At 48.2% G+C, this 21,791-nt stretch overlaps 1 protein-coding gene across 5 annotated transcripts in view; it reads right to left on the reverse strand.

Annotated features, from left to right (window-relative positions):
* The window catches only part of LOC124175177 (protein tiptop), a 117,445-nt gene that overhangs the window by 49,498 nt on the left and 46,156 nt on the right, over positions 1 to 21,791 (reverse strand). Inside the window, exon 1 of one of the 5 annotated variants that reach the window (XM_046555166.1) lies at positions 9,028 to 9,046. The exons of 3 other annotated variants lie outside the window; for them this stretch is intronic. The gene's annotated coding sequence lies outside the window, so the exon portion shown is untranslated. Of the gene's footprint in view, positions 1 to 6,604; positions 7,372 to 9,027; positions 9,047 to 21,791 lie in introns of those variants that run through there. One more of the 5 variants, XM_046555162.1, reaches the window with a different exon arrangement.

Here is a 21,791-nt window from a genome sequence, read left to right on the forward strand (position 1 = left end):
CAAATACGAGCGCGAAGATCCAGCAAATTTAATATCGTCAACAAGAAGCGAGATCGACGAGTTTCGAAAGGTCATCGAGTGATTTAGATGCGGCCAATTATCCCAGTTTAATGGTATTGTCAGTTTGTCCCACGGTTCGGGCAGCCTGTAGACGACATAATAAACTCGTTGATATTTTGCTTTCTTTTTTCGAGATAAACGATCCGATGTACGGTTAAATATCGATTCATCGGCGGCACTGGCGGCTGAGACGTTTTTTTATCGAAGCCGTATTATACCGTTCAAATTTCATCGGCGATCGATGAAATCGACTCGCACATCGCGAATCGCACGTTGAACGATCAAACGAAGTCGTAGATAAGTTGACATTTTGAAACGCGGACACGCTATACAAACTTGTGAATTTATAACCAGGTATGTATACATCAGCATGAATTATACATATCTTTCGTATATCGATTTATGGGAAATATTTTGCAATGATGTTATCCCAGCCGAGATTCGTTTAACAGCCCTTTAAAATAATTAATCGCTTTTAGAAACATCAGACGGTCACCGACAACGTGTAAAGTGTAAACCAGAGGCATAAATTAAACATTCGTCTCACTTGCTCGGCGCGCGAGATGGATTCTTCCAAGGAGTCCGAAAAAACCATAAAATCAATTCTATAAAACCCAACTTCACAAATTACTGATCGGTACAACTTAATTACATAATAAATCGTCAAAAGAGTCGCAGAAACAAACGTGTCGAATCTGTAATATCAGTTAATGCGTACATTATTTTTTTCTTAGTTACTCACATTTTGTGTAATGTATAAAAAAAACATTTTCAGTGTTATATTTATTCGGTACCTGTAATACAATTTCTTTCAGTATAATTAATTCTTTATTTATAACAAAACGAAACACACCGCACGGCAAGTGCAACGTATAATATCCAGCAGGTATATCGGCAAGTGAATGCGGAATGAGCTGTCAAACAAAAGCGTTGGTCGAGAAAAGGCAACTAACGTGAGTATGAAAAGTTGAGCTGCCGCGGCGAGTGTTTAACAGGTAGGTACGTATGGTATAGACACGTGTGCAGACGTGGAAGACGATATATAACAAGCAAAAGCAGTTGGATACGGATACCAATACAGCATAGATCGAGTGCTAACTCAAGCTCAATTAATTATCCAACTAATTAAAGTTAATTGATTGCCACAATTTATTCTGTTCAGTGAAGCCAGCTGTTCATTTCCCGTGTATAGATGAGCAACGCACGCGTTCACAGCACTGTGGAATACACGCCACGCATAATCGTTGTGCAGATCTCGAGCTGCAGGGGTCATACAAGGTGCAACAGCGGCTCGTTTCAAACGACGTCCTTACTACACCCGTAAGGTGCGACCGAGTCGCGCGTAGCTAAGCGACATTCGTCAATTTCGCTAAATTTGTCAAAGTCCGATGCACGTTCTAATCCAGCGTCAGTTATTCCGCAACATGGCGGATAAACGCAGGCGTATAGCTAATTGCAAACGCCCTGGGCTAACCATCGAGCTGGTGGTGGTGGTGGTGGTGGTGGTGGTGGTGGTGGATAGCTCGCGGTCATTATAGCCAGTTTATTATTGCTCACCGGATATTAATTGATTTCGAAAATACAATTTTCTGTACCAGTGATCAAACCGCGCTCAACCCTCTGTGCGTCGTGCCGATGGCGGTTGTTGTCGTTTCTCGATCCCCCGCCGGTGGAAACCCGGCCGATGCACTTCCCCGCAGGATCGCGATTTCGCTCATCTCACATCGCTAGCTCCAATCCCGTGTCCGGTGCACCGAACAACCCAATCCGCCGACGCTATCCTCCGAAATCGCTCGCCCAGCCGTAATCACCCTGACGCAACGGGGTTGCCGCTGCGTTACATGCGAATCCTGCTAATTTCAATCTGGTGAATTACGATAGTGGTACGCGATATTGCTACGATTAATTTCCGACGATCGTCTTCAAGTAATTGTGTAAGAGTGACGCTGAAGGGGTATTAGAAAAATATTTGAAAAAGGAGAGACACTGTTCAGACTTTTCGAAATCGAAGGCGAAAGCCTCGCGGGCATTTTTTATCATACGAAGCGGTTCGGGTTGGATGCGATCGGTGCCGCCCTGCTGCCAGTTAACGTTTTAACAAACCCCCTTGTCCACGGTGCGCGAGGTCGACTGTATTATAATCGCGTCTGTATTTTTGTGTGTGTGTGTGTGTGTGCGTACACCAGGCTTCGTGATACGCGTACTTCAAGTTTGATCACGTCACAAACCGCGGCGAGGTAATTCGCGTTTCACTTTTGTGTACGGCTGTCGGATCGGGTTATCATAATACGTCTACAGGTACGCGTCACGTGCATATTGTATGTATAACTGTTATATTATACACTTGTATCTTGTGTACAACTCGAAGGATCAAGTGCGACGTACCGATCGCTAAATTTAATTAGTCATGCAGAATGTCGAAAACAACTGGTCTAAAATTGTTTTCGAAGAAGAAATTCGTACGACAAAATCATGAGAAAATTAAAATTTTTTTAATAATAATAAAAAATGGAATAAGCAAACGACGAAACATACTCGCACAGAATTTTTCTCAATCACGGTAAGAAGGAACCGTGCAACGGTCCGCAATGGAATGCATCGCCAAAAATGGAAGACGTCAGAACCGGGGATTAAAACCGGAGCCCAGCTTTCGCACCTGTATGATCAATGACTCGTCGCACGTACAGCGACGAATAATAAAACAAAAACAAACAAGAAAAAAAACGTACGGCGTAAAAAGCCGATAGTACGAGGCTGTAAACACGTGTAGACGGCTCCGCGGATATTAGCAGTGGGCTCTTTTACTTTTCGAGTGATTCCGGTTCGGGGAAGGTGGGCATGGGACCAGGCGGGGGTGGCGCTGGGGTTGGGGAATGCCCGGAGCTTATATTTGCGATAGGAAACGCGAGCGGACCCCGAGGCCCCAATATCGATCTCATACATAATTAAATACCAGCCGAGCGGAGCAAGGCATTACAAAGAGAGCTTACTTCTGCTTTGATCTGCTGACAGACGGGCTCCGTCATCAGAGACTTCAATAGCCTCCTATACGTGTTGCACGCACACCACTTCTGCTCGAGATCACGGCGATGATGGGGGGGGGGGATGGAGCGGGGTGGAACAGGGGATGCGCCTCGTCTCGCCCCCTTTTCGCGAATCCTCTCCACACACCTGCGGCAGCAGCGAGAGCCGCATGAGCTTTTCTATTCCGCATTATCCGGCTGCCTAACGAACCCACTCGGCCAAAACCTCGCTCGTTTCACCGGAGGCGTTATCGTATTTTCCAAAGTCGAATACGCGACGCGACAATAAAGCTCCGTTTACGATCAGGCGTCGAGGATCACCTCTTCCCGGGTTTTCTAATCCAAACAAGTAGCCAACGCGTAACCCGCGATTATTTGGATCGTTGTTACTTTGCAAAAATAAATTTATTTTTACGCACAACGCGTTTATCTCCGCGATGATCAAATTCGACTTTCTCACTTGTCAGACACGAGTAACGATCTCGTACCGAATATAATGTTTACGCCGAATAGCTTACAACCATTACCGATAAGTAGATGGAATTAGCACTGCAATCGCGGCATTATTTCGTTATTTATTATTCACTAACTATCGGCAAATGTCAGAGAAATGTGGGTGATTAGAGGCTGATTAATTGTATCTGTTAAATGTTATCACGACAACTGATGTGAAGATGAACATTTAATTTCTATTCCCACGCTAATATCGATAATTTCGGTTTAGACGGAAAGAGCTTCGCTTCGGCTCTTGGAGCGAAATTTTGTGCTACATTAATAACGATATTTATCGAGAGATAACGTATTGGAAATATCTGTGTTCCAACATAGTCAAATATCTCGTGTGCACATACTCGCGGACGAATAATTGTTTTTAATTTACCCCCTCAGAATGATAATACAATTTTATTTGATGACGCGTAACGTCCTCGGAATTTGTGAATGCATCTCGGTGAAAAGATTTCAAAAATCACGAGCAAAATTCACACATCAACAAGTGTTGCTTTGCCGTGAATAAAGAAACTTCGATTAGTCTACATTCGACGATAAAGAAGTCTCATTGTTCCCTTATTAATTAATAGCCGGGCCAGAACTAGCGTATTATTCTCCGTGTCTTCACTGACGAGACAAATGCGCTTTGCAGCGAGGTTTAAGGGTTGTATATACAGTTAATTTGAGGAGCTAAACTGACGAATCAATCCGAGGTATCGGCGTACCCATGTCAATCTTTCTAATCTTTAGTTACAGAGAGGAGGAAGGCGAGGAAAAAAGTTTGTCAATCTTGTCGCTGTTTGAACGATGGGAGTAATTTTTCCTTCTGGTGTCACAACTGACAGAGTCGGGAATTTATTTCAGTTATCTCGTGGATTTCCAGAAATTTTCGGCAAATTGCGTACCGTTGCATTATAGCTGCAGAATGATGCAAAATTATATTACCGAACGTGTACTCTAAATTATTTTTTGAATAAAACATCAATGAATTTGGTTTCCATCGAATGAAACAAGAAAAAGAAAACTTTCACGTTACTGTTGTGAGACTTTACGAAGGAGTTTCTGAATCAAGTAAATATTTGGAAGCAAAATATTCCAGTGATCAATTAAAAGCTCTCCGTCCTTTCCAGATTCACACTGGCGCTAAACTGACGTGTATATGACGTTGGATTTTGGAAGGTATTGAATCCAATATTTTTTTTCAAATCCCTAATGCAAGCAGATGTAACTCTCACCAAATTATACAAACCGAGATAACCCTTCAACGCTTTAGTTACCATGTCTAGAATCCTTCGAGGTCAGATTCTGTGAGTCATCATGATTAATCTTAAATCATTTCCTGATTATAAATTATGCGGTGAAAAATATATTTCATTAGAGAGTTTTTTTTTAGTCGCCATTGCTTCATATTTTTAACCACAAGTACGTATAAACACATGATTTGAAACTGTGATATTACTTACAGAACTTTTATACAGTCAAAAATTTTCGGCAGTTGCGATAGGTCAAAAAGCGAACAGAGCTAACTCACCGTACCGATAATTGATGAATCAAGGTTTTTTCCCGGTCCACGCGACAAGCGTGATGAAAACGAGAGCAGAAGGGGCGAGCTGATCGATTTCCAAAATTCGCACGTGGGATCATGACCCGAAAGACAGTGTGTTGTGTATAAGGGCGCGGCGTTGACGGACGGTCGGCAAGAGCAAGTATCGGGCACGTCAGTGGGCACAAGTAACGTGCTCCACTGGCCTGATTCTCCCCCCAGGAGAGGGAGATTCCAGCGAGAGGAGATCGTCATCGTCGCGAGGTGGTCCGAGCGTCTTGGTCTCGGATAGGAACACGGTCTCTCGATACAGATAGCGGGCTCTTGATTCAACCTTGACAGCCCCGTTCCAAATACACGACGACTGTCGCATTAATTTCGTACAATTAACACCGGCATAAATAGACCGACTGACTGGACTCTACGACTCTGACCGAGGATTCATTGGCCTCGCTCCTCTCCTCTCTCCGTCTCTCCGTCTCCCTCTGCGCGTTCACTCATCTCGCTGGATCCGGTCTCTCTCGCTCTCTCACCGATTCGTCTCACACGCTGGAGCGAGAAGGCCTGCGATATGGCCACGCTTCCACGCTCTGGCGATTCGCGTATCGTACACCGAGCTTGTAAGAAGCGTTGCGAGTACACCTACAACTTTGTCTTGAGGAATCTGTTCTTGTGTAGCATTTACTTAATTGCGATACCAGGACGCCATGTGGATACTGTTGTGATTTCTAGCCTACGAGGAGAAAGTAAAATGATCGGGGTGCGTGGCGATTAATCCTATTTATCGCCAAATTTCCATCCAAGCGTCGAGAACAACGTCTCCCAATCGAAAAGTCAGGAAAATCGTCGTTTCGATCTCACGACTGTGAGACGCGTTGAGGAATCCAATGGTTAGGTATATACCTTATTCGACATCGAGAACTGTCAGTCACTCTACCTCTCGGTATCGATACTGTAAAATGATCGCCTACAACTTTGGTCCAGTTTGTCCGATCGACCAAGGAATGCTGCAGGTACTCGGTGCGCGGTTTAAAATTGGTTGCAATTCCGGTCACGGGAAAGAACTGTGAACAAGGCGAATAACCGACAGCCGAGAGTATAACCGAGTGAGATAATATCGTTCCCGAGTTCTGTGAAACGATCAGGCGACGTGACTCGTTGGGTTCAATGATTCGCATTGTCGATACGACACCCAGGGACAGGGATCGATCGCCTTGATTGTTTCGCAGCAGCTTTTTGTCACCGTTTCAACGGTCCTGCCAGTGTGCGGTATACATGTAATACAGACTTTTCGCTTCTACCCTACTCTCTCTGATGTTTCGCGGTTGTTTCAACCCGCAGTGCCGAAATCGAGGTGTCCATTGAGGGTCTGACGACAGAGTCGCGTGGCGTGGCGTCGAGCGCGTGTTTTTTGGAGTTCATTGACGCGGCGCGTTTAATTTGGCGAAGACATGGAACGGTGTTAAAAAATGCGGACAGTCAGACTCACCGCAGTAGTGGTTCCCGAGGGATAATCCTTCAGTGACACTTGAAACTGGAGTAATCACGTCCGGTAAGGATAACGGTGCATGGTTTAACACCGATCATTATCCCTGCAGCACAAACCGCTTCATCGTCAGCCTTTTTATTTGACGTCACGTATTTTTCGTCGAACCAGAGATCAAACCGAATTACAACAATCACCATTTTGTACTTCATTCGAATTGATGAATTTATTTTCTGCGTGTGTGCGTGCGTGTGTGTGTGTGTGTGTGTTTTTCTTTTCAAGCGGTGGACGTTCGTTCACTCAAGCCTCCGTCGTCACGCCTATCCCTCTTCAGCGTGTATCACCTGCGGCAACAGCCTGTTCAGAGCCACGCGATGGCTCTTAGTCATGATCCTCTTTCGCACTCCAAAATCCAGCAGTCAAACTACATTTATACTCTCGAATAGATCACCATCAATCCGTTGACATCGCGTCTAGTAGTAGTACCATGTGTAACCAAACACCTCAACTCTCTTCTGTACGTTCCTCTCACGTCATCGCGGAGTCCAGTAGTAAAAGCCTACAATCCTGCGTACAACGTTAAAGAAACACAGTGACTATAAAATTGAAGCGAACGCGAGCCGAGAGATTTGCAGCAACGATTCTACCTCGATCAATCGGTAATAATTTCGACACCGCGTTACAAGACCGCCGAGGATGCTGTGACAACAAAACAACTGCACCGCTATCTCACTAAACACACGATAAGGACACGCACCCTCCCGCGTCGACAGCACGTGGCGCACTGACGGCTCCTCCGCTGGTGTTCCCTCCCCTCACTGCGTCCCCCTCGTCCCTCCATCCCCACCCCCGGCCGACGTCGGCGTCGGCGTCGCGGCTAGGCGAGGGGTGGGGCGGGGAGGGGAGGGGAGGGGAGGAAAGGGAAGGAGAGGCTGAGGAGGAGGAGGAGGAGGTGGGAGGGGAGGGAGGAGTGGATGGATGGACGTCGAGAAGGAAGAGTGGAAGAACGACCGGTGGCGGGGTGAGGGGTTAGGGGGGCTGGGGTCGCGTACCCCCCACCCCCGCGGCCGTTCCACCCACGCCCCCGTGCCACCGGCACCAACACCGCGAATCCGTCGCACGATAGTGTCGGTGTGTATCGCTCCGACGTTTCTCTCTCTCTCTCTCTCCACTCTGCCCTCTCGCTTCTTCTTTTATCTCGCTATCGCACACAGGTGCCCCCCCCCATCCCATATAACCAGGCACTGCTTTTTGCCTTCGCCTTCGCCTTCGTTGTGTGTTAGACATATCCACTCGGACGGCGGGCGGCTGTTCGCTACGCGCAGAGCGAGGAAAAGCGGTAAAACATTACGCGACGTATCCGAGGAAGGAGGATTCAACTTCTGGACAACTTTTTGGACCCCCCGATTCTAGTTCCGTATTTCCGTGCGTCCCTTCGCCGGAGGGTAAACTCTCTTCTCTCTCTTTCTCTCTCTCTCTTTCGCCGATTACGTTGCGAACGCTTATATCGATGATACGTGACGAGTGCAACAGTCAACGGTCTACCGGTCATGCCGAACCGTCCGGTACCATGGCCACTTTTTAACGATTTACCGTATCAAAGGTCACTTCCATGTGATCGGAATATATTAGGTGCCTAGTCTGATTAATAACCGTCCATAATTATGACCAAGACGATTTCGTTGACTAAACAATCGTTTGGACTCGTTTCGATCCCGTCGACCGTTGACATCTTGTCAAATTTTATATACGCTATTTTGTTATTCTCGTGATACTTGTTTCTCGGACAAATACTAACGTCGTTCGTAACGACAACTTTTGGACCTGTGAATATATATATGTATACTCAGATTCTTCCGAGGTCAGTTACCTGTGATGTATCACGGGATGTATAAAACTGTTTGCTTATAGAAGCAAATTTGACAAAGGATACTGTTCATTTTCTTTAACCAATTCGCGTTTACCTTTGAACAATATAAATCACATTAGATTCAATGCCAAGTTTCTCGCCGCGTGTCTGCTTGTTTTTCAGTTTTTTTCCACTTTGTGAATCATGATTTGACGTACGCATGCCATTTCAACGAGGCTAAAGTGTCGATGACGGAAGTGAATTTTTCTCACTCCAACCGGTTTGAATTCCTTCGACACTCCGACGCCGCCACGTAGCGGAAAAAATTGCTCAGACCCGTCAACGGTTCATCAAGCACTGACAACGTGTTGGCAACAAATGATACTCCCCTTCAAACGTCGTGACTTCGTTACTCGAACGTGATTTTCCTCAACATTCCAACGTTAACAAAATTCGCAACTTCAAAGTTATTTTATACCCGATGTAATGATTACCCTACAGTTATACAAGGTGAAATAGCAACGTGAAAGTAACTCGTGATCGAAGGAAAAGGAATGTGTCGCTGGCTTCTCCCGACCTGAAATCTTCTGCCCCTGAACCACGTCCCTCACTCGGGTTCTTCGCTCTTGAAGCGTCACCATTCCATCCACTTTCCTCCTCCGGCAGCAGCATTAGGAGTTCGGTAATAAATCTCGTTGAAAAAACACACACTCGCACGGATGAGGGAAGAGGAAAGAACGGAGGGGGCAAAGGAAGCAACTGCTGCGTTCTTCCATTTCGCTTCACCTCCGTATTTCGTCCTCTCCTCCTCCGCCACCTTCTCCTCCTCCGTATATAGGTTTGTGACTGAGAGCGCAAAGAAGCAAACCCCCGCTATTCCCTCCCCCCACCTCCCTCGATCCCGGCATGGCCTTAGATTGGCTAGGCCACTGCCTCCCTCTTCCCTCCTCGTTCCCCTCGGAGCAGTGGTAGGAGTCCTTCTGGCAGCCAGGGCTGGCAGTCCGGACGTCAGCATGATCTATGCACGCCATGCAGACCGAAGCGGGTGTCACGAAGTGCGTGATGCATTGGGACGAGAGCGGAAGGGGGAGGAGGGTCTCACCCTTGGTCGACTCGAATCGCGGTGAAAGCCTGCGAAGCGATTCGCCGTCTCCTTCTCACCATTTCGAATCCGCCGCTCTTCTTCGTTCTCTCCGTCTTCGCTCTTGTACGCCGTATTATACCAGGTATACTTTCCGGGTGTATCGAGGAACGAGACCGCAGGAGCAGCTCGCGGTCTACAAGAAAGTGTAACTAAGTCGACGACGCTGAACGAAACTGGACCGTCACCCGCGCGCGCTGAAATGATCCCTTCGTGCAACCGTCGTAATACGAGATCCGTAAGCGTACCTACACTCTGGTACGATATGCCAGACGGAATGATTCCGGGCGGTTCGAGTCTTTGCTTTTCTCCTCTCCGTCCTCCAGATCCATTTCCCCCCGTTGCCGTGCACACAAACACGAAAGCGCTCACTCACGTACACTTTTTGTTCGAGTAACGACGCTTGCCTAACTTTCGTTTGCCTGCTTTACCTGTCCAACGATAAGTTTCAACTGTCATCGATACACCCGGAGCCATAACTCATTCCCGCACGTACGTAGGTACGCGAGGCGTGTACACCGCACACACCTTTCAAGCCGAAATACAAACACACGGGAGGAGAGAGCGACACTGTCTGGTAATTGAACGAGAGAAGGAGACGGATTCTTGTCCGAAACGTTGAGCGCCCATAGCTGTCGACCAGCAATGGGTGAATTAAACCGTTTTTAGAATTACCCCGGCATGTGTTCACAAGCGTACGTATCCGTACCGCGCATTACCGAGTCTATCGGACGCAGGTGCCGTAGCCACCTGAGTCAACGAATTCCCTTAAGACTTGTGTACGACGTACGTGTGTTATGTGCAGAGGCATAATGGCGTTGCGCAAACCTCCGCCGCACCTCGACCAACGCTGCAACGCCCGCCTACCCGCGGCACGTCGTTCAGAGGCGGACAATTACGCGGCGACGTTGACAATTTCGGTGGAGAATGTAGAAAAGTGAGTCGGCAAGGTATTAATTGTCGTTAACGTTCGCGAGAAGGACGCGTTGCGTCACGACATTCCGACTCCATGGACCGGAGACACCGAGCTGTATCCGAAATCGCGCGTTGCGTCGTCAACTTGGACGCTGGTACTCTAATCAGCCAAAAGTACCATCGGGGAACTCGAATCAGCCGTTGCCTGAGTACGCTCGATTCGATGCGCCGTTTCAGTGTGACTAAGAGCGAGGGAGAGGAAGATACTGGGAGAGAGGACGCCGAGTGGCCAAGCTGACACAGTCGTATCAATTGGTATTCAACGAGCTGAACTATTGTTCAGAGAAACACTAATTTCGAATATACGATCACGACGCGAACGACCATCTAGTGCTGCCAACGTGCTGACCGTAAATTACCATTGTCTTCCCCGAACCGATAACGTATATAATAGAAAACGTGAACGTCGCGTCGTCGCTGAAAATATGCCTTCACGAGTTACGCCGGATAGACGGAGCTGGTTTTGTACGGTTTAATTTTCGTAAAGGGATAAGGCTTCGAAGGTTATTTTTTCTGTCCGACGAACTACGGAGGCGAGGTTGACGGTGGACGCGGCGAGACGACAACGCGACGAGTCGGGGAACGAGTCGGTCGAAAAGGAATTCAGTTGGAGCAGCGAGGACGAAGGTTGAAGGTTGTCGGTTGAATTCTACGGATCGGAGACTCGATAGCGTGCCGAAGCCAAGGCAAATGGCAATAAATCCATTTTTCGTCGATGGAACGAGGAGCGGGCCGTGAGCCGGAGAGGCGGGAGATCGGGGGACGAGAGTCCGGGGTCTCTGATTAGCAGCCGGACTCCACCGAATGGGATGACAGCCAGTGAGTTATAATATGGCCCATCTATCTATTTGCCCGGCTCCTCTATCGGCCGCCTACTCTCCTCTCCTCTCCTCTCCTCTCCTCTCCTCTCTTCTCCTTTTCTCTTCTTCTGCCCCGAATATATCGGAAGCGCGCGCGGTGAGATATACCCAAAGATCCATCCTACCGGAGTCCCGGAGCCTCTTTTCGCGGCCCCGAACCGCCCATCCGCATCCCTGTATACGGAGGAGAGCTGAGCTAAGCTGAGCTGAGCTGAGGAGAGGAGAGAGAATAAATATAAATTAGGTTGTTCGGAGCGAGCCATCAATGGACAAACTGTGCTGTTTTTCGTGCGCCAACGGAATGGTACGGGATTGGCTATATACATTGGCCCAGGATTTATCGCCACGGACTTAAATGTCCCGAGGCTGCCAATTCGTTGTCTACGACACCGACCTCCTTCCACCTCTTTCCCCGCTCGGGGTCCTCATGCTGCATCACCGTCCGACCGCCATCAAAAATTACGTCACACTCACTTCTTTGTCCTTATTTTGACGAACGTGCGACTCTGGGCTAAGGTAGAAAAAATCAGATTGGTCTGCCGTAGACAAAGCTACAGGGTTTAGATTTAGGTACGAGCAGTTTCGGTCTATTAATCCCGTTGCTGAATTATACGCGTTTAGTGTATAAACGTGTCATCGATTCGCTAATTTATTCTTACACACGAGTGACGAACGGCGTGATTTTTTCCCGGACGTTTCGGATTCTCGTTTCTGTTTTTAAACCGCATCACAAATCTTTCAACCCTTTTGCACGGAAACCCAGAAGCGAGAGTGAGAGAGATGGACAGAGAAGTGAGAAGAGAAAAGGGGGAAGAGAAATATGAAAAAGAAAATGGGAACAGCACGTCAGCCGAATCCATCTAAAAAGATCTGGCAAGATGAGAAATAGGAAAGACTCCGAGCGGAGGAGTGTCGGATTGGCGAGTGCTCAGTTTATATCGGTCCTCCATTCGGCAAAAAATGAAGCTCATTCAATATTACATTAAGGTGACCCCTCACAAATCTTTCCCTTGAAAGCAACCGGCGGGACACCTCTCTATACATTTGAACTGGAAAGATGCATCCGAAACTTTGGATGGAACCAGTTCATATATCTGAGGTATGGTCGCCATAAATAAGCGCGCTGTCCGCTCCGTCTGTTGGACGTCGCCAACCCCTTGCGCTCCTTCGATTCCGAATCGAACTTTTCCGCATCTTCCCGAAGACTGCCCCTCACCGAGAAGTCGACGCAGCTTATACACACCCTCTGCACCCTCGCCTCACCCGACCCCGACTCTCGACGATTTTCCAGAACGGTAACGGATAAGAGCGTTTTTCCTTCTTCGTAATTGGCTTTCAAGGTACCTTGTCGTCGGTTGATCAAATCATGATTTTCCCCCACCCACTTTGTGGCTTGAATTGCTGTCTGGCTAGAATTCGCTGCTTCGCTGGACAATCTCACAAATATTTTCACATCTCATTACGAATGCCATCGGTATTTCTTCCGATTTCTCAGCGCACGGTCCTTGGAATGTAACGGTACCAAAAACCGGCAGTATAATTAAATAATTCTACACTTCAAATTATCGTCACCGATTATTTTCTAAACGTGGTTATGTCACTCCTAGACCAAGCTGTGTGAGCAGATGCACGAGTGATTTCTTGTTACAGCCTGATCGCGAAGGTGGCAAGATATTACAACGAGTATGACATTATAAAAATTACAAAACATTTCACGTATTCCGATATCAGAAATCTGAACCTGATTGCATCTGAAATATCAATGTGGCCAATATCCAATCTTATTTACCTATCTAACGAAACATCGAGATACTTTTAAGAGTATTCATTGATACTCGTATCTAGATACACTTTCGGAGTAGCCGTTCTACACTCCGCATCTATGAATAAGTGACGCCGTGATTGTAGATTCGACGGGGCGATAGACACACGCACGTAGCGCGTAGGCTGGTAGGTAACGGTGTGTCAGGTTGCCAACGTTAGATGGTTAGACTGGTGCTACTAATTCTGCTATCTGATGGACGTCGCGAGGGGAAAAGGAATAGTTATAGGTAGGTGCCGGTAATAAGCTTACAAATCCCACGTCCCTGGAGCCGGGACACCCGCCTGGGCCCAAGGCTATAGGATCTAATCTGGACAAATCTGGTATATATCGACAGACGATATGTTATTACACGTATGCAAAGGAGCCCCAACAGACTCGGCCGGGGTTTAAGAAGCCGGTAGATAGTTCGACAACAGCGGTAGATTAAACGCCTTATCGGTTATCCAATTCCCCGAGGAGAAACTCCAGGAGATACTCCGCGGGCTTCCAGTCTTCAGCTTTGGCTGGTATTTTAACACCGAGTGGTGTTCTGCCTCGTTAACCCGGCATTGTTTTCGTCACGAGCTAAACCCGTTCGTGGAAAATGGTCGATCGGTATCTGAACCGCGACTTCAGGTTACACAAAGTTGATACAACCCAGGGAGTCTGATTCAACGTGTGGCCAGTCTTCACGCTGATCCAATCTGATTTTAGAGGAGTTCAATTTTCCGTAAGAATGCAGATGCAGCCAACTTTGAATCACGGGTCTGTAAGACAGTCGCTCCCGGCCGTTGGGGGACCTTCCGATGACTCGAGAGGGGTCGGACCGTGTCAGGCTGTCTCAAGATAGAATAAAGTCGGACGTACATCAAGTTGAAGAGATTCCCATAGAACCGAATGCGTGCACGTTCATCCAGGAGTCGATGGTTCCCGGTATTCCAAACTGCCGGGACACTCAAGCCGAGCTCGGATTGTCTAGTGTCTAGGCGAGGACGTGGCATCGCGCACAAAGGAATACTATCGGTTTCGATCCCCGTACAAGGAAAACGAAGAGCTCCAGGAGTCGTCCAGTTGGGCCCGGTGACGCTCTCGATGAATAAAGTCTACCAAAGATGTTGACGCGAGCCGCGTCACGCTGGTTCCGTGAACCATTAAACGGCTGCATTCAGCGCATCCACGATGCCGCTTGTACAAGAGCACCGTCATCCCGTCTTCTCTCCTCTCCGCATCACAGCCTTCATCACCCTCACTACACCAATTAACAATACGAATTTCGTACAGCCTGAAACACTCTCCTCAAAGCTGCAACATCTCCAAGGAATGACACTCGGAATGATCGGACAGAGTTTGGAGCTGTCGAAGAACCAGTTGGTCCTGACAAACGACGACATCGTTCAGGACTGCATATCCTAGTTCCGTATGAAAGGACCGTGGGCATGCTACGTGACAATTTGTACAACGATTGGCACAGCGGAGTTGCGGAGCATGGGGAGTGCGCACGGTGCGCAGCGGGAGTATTTGTTATGCCTTGCAACTCTGTGCTCTGGAATCTAGAAAGCGCACACCGTATCTCAGTTTCCTTCTCTCTCTCTCTCTCTCTCTCTCTCTCTCTCTCTCGCTCTCTCTCTCTTTCTCTTTCTCTTTCGGTCCGCACGACCTCACCGCGGGTCGTTGGTGAGATGCTGTGTGCGAAAGGACTGTGACCAAGTGGCGGGAACATGACTGCACAATACTGGATCGGTTGGTTATTAGAAATAGGAAGTGTGTGCGCGGACGTCGTATACCTCGGTGACAAATGGGCAACCTGCATTGTTGCGTCCGGTGAGTAGACCCGCCGCCGAAGAGATCCCCGTCGTAAATCTAGGAAGGAGCGACCGGAGAGACGGAGGCCGGATGGCCGGAGGCGAGAGCCGAAAGCCAAGGTCTTAAATATGAGTGACCACGGTCCATCAGTCGGCGGGGACCTACCGGCTCCCAAGATGGCTGGCGATCAGGAACAAACGCGGTCTGGCAACGTCAGCAACTTCGCATAAATCACTCTCGCCGGTGCCCAGGGTCTACTTGCCGGCTGCAGCGGGCTCCTCTCGTATCCTTAGCGCCCGAATCCCGCATCCACGATCCTCGCTCTCGCTCACGTTCGGCTATTTCTCACCCAGATTTAAGCCTGCCTTGCAATCACGAGCGATTGTCAAGGACGGATAATTTCCCAGCTGCAACTGGATGAAATCCAGAAAAGAATGCCCCTCCTTCTGCGAATCGATCGGGCGGCGCTGATCAGGACATACGATGAGATTCGAAGGTAATCGTCAAGGCCTTCCAATTCTGCTGGCGTAGATTCTGCGAGGCAGCAGGCTTCTGGACAGGATTGCTCAGTGCGAGGAGGCGCAGCTAGTTCTTTCCCCCAAGTGTCAACCCCGATATTTATGACTGCAGCCTTAAAACCGAGGGGTTCGACGCGTCTCCTGGATGAGAAGAGGGCCACACGGCAGCCGCCTGTAACTCTGTCAGCGTCGTTCGAGCGGGCCAAGTTACGCGGATCTGGTGAATGGCGCTGCTGGGTGATCCCTGGAACCAAAAACTCTTCCAGCTAGTCCAGTCCGGTAGGGTTCTCGGTTAACGGAGTGCGTCCGCATCGCGAGACCTGCAGCGATGCGACCTACGACCAGCCGTCGGGATTATTGTCAGTTTGACTGGCGAGCCGACAACGAGGACGACGCCACGTGGCAGAAATTTACGAACCCTGCTGCCGTTTACGATCCGCGGACTCCCGCTTCGCGCTCCGAAGCTCATCCTCGGTCGGGGTCGCGAGCTCTTATGTCGCGTGTATTGGTGTTCCGGAAGCTGCGCCGAGTGAGAAAGATAACCGTTGAATAAGGTGGCGGTAAACTCTCAGAGACAGATATATACGCGCCGGAAATCAGTGACGAAGCGGGAGGAGAGGCCAAGGGGCAGAAATTATGGGGACTTTGAAGACTGTGCGGTGGATGATGGTGGTGGTGCTGCTGCTGGCGCGTCAACGGCGACGAATTCTAGACGACCGAGGCATTCGTCCGTTATCGGGCTTCTTCGGGGATCGCTGAACACCCACCCACGATGTTTGCCTCGTTTCGTACATACCTATTATAAGAGAAAAGCAATAAATCTTTGCCCCCCGGACCTCCTCGAAGTATCTCGAAACTGTCTCCAAGTGTCTGTTTCAACGACACGTGACCGAGCATCGCGTACCACGTCTTATAGACTTGAGCTCACTGACGAGGGGATCTCGGAAATTCTCGATAAGTGCCAGCTAGTTCGTTACAAAGTCGAAGATGAGGACGAAGAGGAAGAAGATTCGGAAAAACTGACAATTAGACGCTCCGTCGTCGCACGGTCCGGGTTCGCTGCACAATCCTCGATTTATATCTGCCCCATATAGTTTATCTCGAGAGATTGCCGAGTCATTGTGATTCGACGTGGTCAGTTTTCTCAGTCGCAGCGGCGACTGAAACGTTTCAAATTATCCTGGATGTGGGGTAACCCACATTAGAGGGCCACACCGCGTCCCGCGACTTTGGGTTTACGCAATCGTGTGAATAGACGAAAAGTAATTCCACGGTGATTCCTGACATACGCAGCCCGAGACCGACTCCGAAGTTCACTGTATTCGGTGAGTAATTTTCACGTCGGTCACTATCTCGGCTCGTTTATTCCCCTTTCATACCCTACGAGCTAATCGACTTTCGGAGAACGTTTTTCCAACTTTCGTAGCACAGCTGCTGTTACTCTCGAACGAGCATGATCGATGACGAACTAAAAGCGGCACTGGGACAGAGGTGCGGAACCATCCGTTGAACGACCGAATTTCATCGTACCGCACATCGTGTCCCCGGGACCATTTCCCGAAGTATCCACGCTGCAATCACCGCAGGCCGAACGAGGCGGATGACCATTTACGCGATCTGGACGCATCACCGTCGTTGAGGTCGCCCAGCGAACGGGTTCACTGCACCAGAGCACTAGGTACGCAGCCAGGTGTTCGTTGCGTTGGTGGTTCGCAGCTGTATAACCGGTAGTGGCGTGTCCGAGTCTCGTGTGGGCGTGCATCGGGTCCTGGGATTCAACACCTCGCGATCTCGTCCCTGGGACTTGCCGACCTCCCCTGTAGATCCGGAGTCAAACTTTGTCGCCCTGGTATGAACGAAACTTTCGCCAAATTTTCGTGCGTCGAAACAGCCGGAAAAAAAGTTTCCACCACTCGAAACTAACGCACGTTAAGATATCGTCGTTCGGCATCTCGTGCGGATGGGTTTGAAAAGAAAATGTTTATTGGAACCCGTGGGGCAAAATTAACATTTCGCTCGTATGTCACGTTTTCGGGTGAAACGTGAAGGAGTGACGTCACGTGGTCCGAAGGTTATCACACGCCCTCGCGTTAGTCTCGTAGGTACATGTATCGTCGAAGGGTTTTGAAGGCGCACACAACCCACAAGGCAAGGGTTCGAATTAGTTAAGGTTGATTAAGAGGGTGATTTCTATAGCCTTTCAGAGTAAGAGATAAAGGGCGCCATCTCATGTGCCAAGAAAAGCCCCGGCCAGAAACTGAAAACACACGTTCGACCCAACAGCTGTGTATCCATCGAGCACCGGTAATTACTCCCTTTACCAAACAGACCCCCAATTACCATCATATTACACGCAATTACGCATACAATACGCACGGGGCTGGAGTAAGGCGACGTCAAGAGACGAATGGAAATGGAACGAAGCGAGAAAAAACGAACGTTGGAAAATTTCTTCGATTGAGCGGATCGAGGGCGATGATTAATTTTCCTAAAAAAAAAAAAAAACGCGCGGTTAGCGTAAACGATTAATTTCTGCAGCGACACTTTTGCGATCGAATGTACATTGCGATTGAAGAGAAGGACACGGAATTGGCCGTCTGGTAGACGCGTCGCTGGCTGGTGCAGCACCTTACACTTACACCTCGGTTAAATCGGACGCAGATAGCTTAGCTCTGGTTCGGCTGCGGTTATACGATATCGTAAAAGGAATCACAAGAGTGCGGACGTACGGGGAATGGACCGATCAGGTTTGGGCAGCTGTCTACCGGGGCGTCACTCAAACTCAAACTCAAACTCAAACTGAAACGCGAACTGAACCCTCGAGCTCACTTTCGTGTGTACGCGACCGGCATGAATGCGTTTCATTATGGACCAGCTTTTCTTATCTCGTTCGGGCATCTCAACCCTTTCTATTCGTCAGCGAGTTGCGCCTCCGTATACTTCAGGCACGAATCTTATCGTTTGGCAAAACGTAATCTTATTTATGCTCGCCTGCCTGCCTGCCTGCCTGCCTGACTGCCCGCCAGTCTGCCTACCTGCCTTACCTGCCTTGCCCTACCCTGCTTTACTCTGCCCTGCCTCGCCACGCACATAATTCCCCCTTACACAAATCCTTCTCCGAACCAACCTGAATGATGAAAATAACAATGGGCAATGAATCGCGGATGTATACGATCTACTCCCTCGCCATACCGATGCCTCGCGATTTAATCATTCACGCAGGGATTTTGCAGGTACCCGAAAACCGACTAAGAGATAAACCAAGCCGTTTTACACGGTTCGCACAATTTCTAATTGTACGAAACGCTTGGTCAGAAATCCTCTTACCTATCGTAGATAATGTTGCACCGACGTTGAAAAATACTAGTACCGAAGAAAAGAATGCGAAGGGGAAAATAAACCGTAAGAAAAGTTCAAATCTTATAGAATACGCGGACAGCTAAAACAAGTAAACCATTCGCTGGCTATTTCACACTCCTAACGGATACGCCCATCCAATTTTCACCCCTTACGAAAAATCCTCGCAACAGAATACGGTACCTTGATCGTAATACTTGCAGCATTAACGCCAGTGCAACAGACATTAATTGTTCGCCTCCGAGTGTAATTTGGATTATAAATAAGAGCATTGAATGAATCAATACACTGGGGGTCAGGTTCTAGCCAAGTATAATCGAGCTTTGCATTAACAATGCCGATTATTACAGCACTTTCGTGAAAGTGGATAATTATTTTTGAAAATCGCGAGCAAACAACACGACTCGTGTAAAATCAGCGTCATATAAGTAGATCACTCCTAATTCGCGTCCCGTTAAACCTGCCAAGTTTTTTCTCTCAGATTAGCCCAGTGATCCGTTTTCATCGCGGCTGCAGCGTAACTCGCCGATCGTCGAAGTACGGAGATCGATCATGAATCGAGGGATTTAACCGGATAGAATTTATTGGCGATGTGAAATTGATTGAAAACACCGAATGAATCCGCGAGTTGATTAAACGTGCATACGCCTGTGGCAAAAACGTTGTGTCAACGTTACGCGGATGGCTTTGAAAGTGCAAAATTTTGCCGGGAATTTCACGGACCGATTAAAATACCCGCCGACTAAGAAGAGAGGAACAAAGTTTCGGTATACCGATACTCGATACACCTGCATCGATGGCCTGTCCCCCGTGCTGGACATTGCGACTAGCGGCAATCGGCTTTCAGTCTCCATTGTGCGTGTTTCGTCCTCTGTCCATCGAGTTCCTCCCGCCCCTCCACCTCCGCCTCCACCTCGGGTGGCTGGTTGTGTGTTGCCCGGCGTGATATCTCCGGCTGCTGCCGCTCATATTACATCCACGTTTCACCCGACGCAAAACCAATTGCTTTCGTTTCTCTGCTTCGGGTGTACGGCCGAGCTGTCACTCGACGCAATTGACTTTGATCTATTCATCACACGTAACAGTCAGCACAATTACTCTCAATTTAGTGCCTGCACACGTCCGTTCGAATTGAAATTGTAACGCGTCTATCGATTCCGACCGCGTAATATATAACCGAGCTCGCCAATCGAACCGATATGTTTGCGCCCTCGTCGCCTCTGCATCGCGGTTTACTGTCACCTTGTCAACTTACCGGGGAGGATCCTGGGTGTAATTGTCATCGGCGTACGGGGGGAGGCGAGCCGTGAGTTGGTAATAATTAACGATCCCAATTTCGCACAAAGTAACGCGTTTATGCCTGACGTTGTGTGTGCACTGCGCGAGTTCGCGTTCAAACGTAAATACGGGGCGGGGTGGAAATTCCAAATTTGAAAAGTTCCGAAAACGCGAAATTCCAAATTTTTCATTGTGAAACTTGAGGCAAAGAAATCAAACTTTTATTACGCACCAAAGTCTCGAATGGTCCGAAACCCGACGCACAAAGTTCCCCGTAGTGCGAAAAGGAGAGTTTAAAAATCTGAAGCACCGAAATTCTGAATTATCGAAGATTTTCAATTCGGTGAATTTCTGACCTGGTGAAATTTCACCATCCTGGTCATTCTGATTTTTTACACCCACTCATTGAATAAACTACGCTATACGAGTATATTTTAATTTTCAGAATTTTACTCTATCGTAACATTACGTTTCCAAATTTTGCTGTTGCTTAGCATTACTTTTCGAAACTTTGTTGTTTCGTAAAAGTTTTATTTCTTTGCTGCAAGTTTCGCCACGAAATACTTCGGAATTAGGCGCTTTCGGTACTTTTCAAATTTTGAACTTCAATTCCGCTCCGCAAAAACGTCACTTCACTTTTTCACTACACGTCTATATTTTATACGCCCGCGGTATAACAACTCCAATCTGTTTCACAAGGTACCTATGTATGTACATGTAACTAATAAGGTAGATAATAGCCACACATTGAACATGCCCATCCAGCCACACTCCTTGTATCATCAACGACAAAAGGTCTCGACATTGTACGATGCGCTGCACACTCGCAGTGTCCAACAGTACAGTTCTCTAATTTTACAAATGTTCAACGAACAAAGATGTTCAAGCGATACAATTCGACTCGCTTCAACCCGCCTCCGAAGAGGAATTGTTCGTGACTCTGACGTACGTTTCGTTGCTCTCCCAGACCTCTTCCATCCCCCCGTCAATACCATAATACGAGTATATATTATCGGTACCGTGAAAAACAAGTATATGGTAGCCGACGAGCAAACTTCACCCCTAGATTCACCCTCGGTAATCGATATCAACTCTGTTCTCACAGTAAGTGTAAATCATTATCCTCCGTATAATTCCGCGTATTCGACGTGTTCCTTGCCGCCTCTCTGCAACGATTCTCCATAAATTTCAAGTTTTCTGTACGAAAGTGTGTAAGCGAGAGTATAAGGAAATTCATCCTCCACCTCGTCTTACAATAATCGTTCAACCTAAAATAAAAGCTGTAGGCGTAATTCCACGTCGATAAAAATGTTCATGTTCCGCGTCCATCTGCAGCTTAGGCAGGACTCGATCCCAGAGGACATTTGGAGGTCATGATTCAGAGTAGCGACCCCGGACTCTTCACTCTTCGGTAACATTCCGGCTGTTTATTCTTCCTCTGGGGTCGCGAACCGAGGGGGTGGAAACGGCCGGTCGTGCTGTAACCCAGACGAGTGTATTCCGCTGGGTACATGGACATGGCCAATGGTCGTGGACCCGGGTTTCACCTGGAACATCCAGCGGCAGTCATATGAAGATAAAAGAAAAAAAAAGAAAAAAATAAAG

Source organism: Neodiprion fabricii, chromosome 2 (genome assembly GCF_021155785.1).
Source record: "Neodiprion fabricii isolate iyNeoFabr1 chromosome 2, iyNeoFabr1.1, whole genome shotgun sequence".
NCBI lineage: Eukaryota > Metazoa > Arthropoda > Insecta > Hymenoptera > Diprionidae > Neodiprion > Neodiprion fabricii.